This window comes from Notolepis coatsorum, assembly GCF_963971535.1.
Source record: "Notolepis coatsorum genome assembly, chromosome: 14".
Lineage (NCBI taxonomy): Eukaryota > Metazoa > Chordata > Actinopteri > Aulopiformes > Paralepididae > Notolepis > Notolepis coatsorum.
In genome coordinates this window covers 94,938,070-94,942,204 of record NC_140178.1, presented here as the reverse complement: position 1 = coordinate 94,942,204, position 4,135 = coordinate 94,938,070, and positions in this window count along the sequence as shown.

Below are 4,135 nucleotides of genomic sequence, written 5' to 3'. Positions count from 1 at the left end.
TCCCCCATTTTCAATTCATATTGACATTTATGACATACACAACATACATGACATTTATGGCATAGGGACATACAGGTATTTAGTACTGATACATTTGTGACATAAACGGTATTCAAATATACAGTACTGTTACCCATAGATCCTGACAGAGTATATACATATGATGGGGAGGGGACTGTACATTAGGAGGCGGTAGGTGGGTGGGAGAGAAATATACATATACGGTGGGGAGGAGACTGTACATTTGGAGGGGGTGGGTGGGTGAGAGAGAAATATACATACGGCGGGGAGAGAATATATACATGCGGTGGGGAGGAGACTGTCTATTAGGAGGGGGTGGGGGGTTTGGACATTTACGGTGGCCAGTTTCGAATTGCAGCCTCCCGTAGGTGCTCTTTAAGAGCGGTTTTGAATGTGGGTAGGGATTCACATTCCTTTACAGCTTTGGGTAGGGCGTTCCACATTGATGTGGCATAATTGCGAAACGTGTTTAGTCCCTTGTTTGAGCCGAATCTGGGTTTAACATGATTTGTTGAGCTTCCTCTGGTGTTGTGGTCGTGGTATTCACTGACCTTTGGGAAGTATTTTGACATGTACATGGGTACCTTAGTCATATAGTGTATCTTGTAGACCAGGCCCATTGCAAGTTGCTGTACTCTGTCGTCTACTCTAAGCCATCCTAGGTTGTCAAAGTGGGCAGGGGTGAGGTGGGTTCTAGGGGTAAGGTCAAGTAGTAGTCTGACCAGTTTGTTTGGTACCAGGTGCTTTGGTACCATGAGGTGCAAGCATAGTCGTAGTACCCTTGAATGAGTGCTCCTGCCAGAGTCTTCAGGGTATTCTTGTTTACCAGAGAGGAGATCCGGTACAAGAATCTAGTTCGTTGGTTGACTTTTTTTATTACATTGGATGCCATTTTGTCACAGGAAAGATTTGCCTCTAGGATGGAACCCAGGTAGGTAATTTCATCTTTCCTTGTGACAATATTGTCACCCACTGTAACTGAGAAGCCGTCGGTCTTGCTGAGTTTGTTATTTGAACCGAAGAGAATGGACTCTGTTTTGCCCATGTGTAATGATAGTTTGTTATCAGCGAGCCATATGCAGATTTTGCCTAGTTCCGAGCTGAGGGTTTTTTCAACCTGCAACTTGTTCTTGTCAGAGACCAGCAGGGCTGACGACATGTAATTTGCATAAATTAGGAACAGTAGCGGTCCTAGTATGCTTCCTTGTGGAACACCACAGCTCATTGTGAGGGGGGGGGGGGATAGGGTACCGTTTACCTCCACCATCTGTTCTCTCCCCTCCAGGTAGGATTGCATCCAGCTCACTGATAAACTATCAAAACCAATTGCTTTTAGCTTGTCAATCAGAATGGAGTGATTGACAGTGTCGCAGGCCTTTTGTATTTTCCCCGCGTCCACCTCTTGTTTGATGTGGTCGTTCAAATAGAGAAGGCATGTGTCAGTGGAGTGGGATGTTCTGAAGCCAGATTGGAATTCGTAGATTCGATTTTTTTCCGCCAGGTACTTTTCGACCTGTTCGTAGACTATTTTCTCCATGACTTTCGAGATGGAGGTAAGAATAGAAACAGGGCGGTAGTTGCCTGGGTCTAATTTGCTGCCCTTTTTGTGCAGAGGGGTCACTCTCACAATTTTGAAGTCCTTGGGGACGTGTCCCTGTTTTATGGAGAGGTTTATTATGTGTGTGATGACTAGGGTGATGGCGGCTGCTGAGTCTCTGAGGAATTTGGAGGGGATGTTGTCATGGCCAGTGGCCTTGTTAGGTTGGAGGGCGCAAAATGTTTTGAGTACCTCATCGGTTGTTACCATTTCTAGTTTGAAGTCGTCTTTGCGGACCCCTAGGTTTTTGTAGTATGCTACTACTATGTGTTCTACCCCATAATGCCCTGAGTGGGAGAGTAGGGGGTATCTGCAGAGCTGCAGAGCCAGGCGTGGACGGGTTTGAGGCGGGGCTTCGTGGCGTAGACAAGTATTAGTGGCCTGGACAAGTATTTGCACTACTGCGCATGCGGATGAGGGGGGGGGGGGGGGGGGGCTCTCTCGCTATGACCCTGATGTAAACAAGACAAACGTCTTTCTCTGGTCTGCATCCTCTTAACAATTGTGTGTATTGAGCCGTACTGTATTGTACCCATTCTGCAATCTTGTTAAAATAAAGTTTTCATTCACACTCAAAATCTGTGTTCATTTTTTATTTTGCATACTAATGTTCTGTGTCTTGAGTCGTACTTGTATTGAAAAACTGATTGTATATGTCTAAGGAGAAGACTGGTACTCATCATCTTCGTCTCCACAAAAAGAAAAATGACATGTGAAGTATGTTGTGTGCCAGGTTCAAACAGTGCTGTATATGTACAGTTTATTCCTACTCCTATCCAAGCTCCGGGAGGGTCATCAAAGAGAAGCCGCCTATTCTCAGTCCTTGCCCCACAATGGTGGAATGAACTACCCACCCCAGTTAGGACAGCCGAAACCCGTCCAATCTTTCGCCGTCGACTAAAGACGCACTTCTTCAACCATTATCTGAATTAAAAAATTAAAATTAAAAAAATCTAACCCTAACTAACCTTACTGTCATGCACTTGTCCTAATAAACTAACCTACACTGTAGCACTCAACACTTTATGAACATTGTTACTCAGCTGATAGAGTTGTGCCCTTCCTGATGGCTTGTCGTACAGAACTTGTAAGTCGCTTTGGATAAAAGCGTCAGCTGAATGACTAAATGTAAATGTATTCCCCCTCAAATGTATATACTGTAGTGATTGTTAATTGTACATAATTCACCCACGGAACTATTGTTAGGAACAAGAGTTCCGCCCGAACATTATATGAGGTGGCACTTCCTGCCACCACACACGAGTCGACTGCACGCAACGTAGCAGTAGCATGTTGTATTTGTGTACCCAATAAATGCTGTTCGCTCTACCTCGAGCTACCGTCTCCGTCTCCCATCTCTCGGCACTACACTGGTGACCCCGACGTGATCTCGCTGAAGTATCAGGGACCGAACCGAACATGGCAAACGATGCCGTTATTATTCGATTGCCGCAGTTTTGGGAGCATTCTGCGGCGGCGTGGTTCGCTCAAACAGAGGCGCAGTTCGCCCTACGAGGGGTTGACGACGACGCCGCGAGATATTACCACGTCGTCTCGAGCCTCGGGAGCACTACAGCGGCGAGGACGGTAGGCTTCATAACAGCTCCGCCTGCCCGGAATAAATATGAGGCGTTTAAGACGCACCTGCTCAGAATATTCGAGTTGTCACAGTCAGAGCGGGCCCGACGCTTGCTGGCTATACGAGGCTTGGGGGACAGCAAACCTTCAGAGCACATGGAGATGATGTTAAACCTGCTGGGTGCGGAACGGCCTGATTTCCTGTTTATCGAACTGTTTCTCAGGCACATGCCGCCACACGTGCAGACGGCACTTGCCAATTCAGCGACTACTGATCCCCGTGCTTTAGCAGAAGAGGCAGACCGCTTCTACCTGGCCACTCGACACTTTGCCCCAGGGCTAATAGCCTCGACTCGCGGTTACACGCCGCAGGGGGGAGGGGCGAGGAAGAACAGGAGCAGTTATTACCACACACGTTTCGGCGCGAGGGCGACAAGATGCCGTTCCCCTTGCACTTTCGTCATGACGCATAAACGCAGACACCTGCGCCCAGTAGCAGCGGTGAGCGCAGGTATGTCGAACCGGCTGCTTTTCATTAGAGACACACTCTCCGGTTGCAAGTTCCTCTGCGACACCGGAGCGCAGAGGAGCGTCCTGCCAGCTACGAAAGAGGACACCGCCGGCGATGATAGAGGTCCACGCCTGACGACCGCCAACGATACCCCTATCCGCACCTACGGTACAAGGACCGTGGAACTGTGTTTTGGGGGCCAGCGGTTCACGTGGGACTGCATCACGGCCGACATTTCGTTCCCACTACTCGGGGCAGATTTCCTGGGTGCACACGGTCTCCTCGTGGACATTAGACATGGCCGCCTGATAAACGCACAGACACGGGCTTCGTTGGCATGTGTCCGCGATGAGGCGACATACGGCGGCCTTCTTACAGCTTTCACCGACCCCGAACCCCTCACGGTTTCTGAGTCAAAGGTAGCGGAG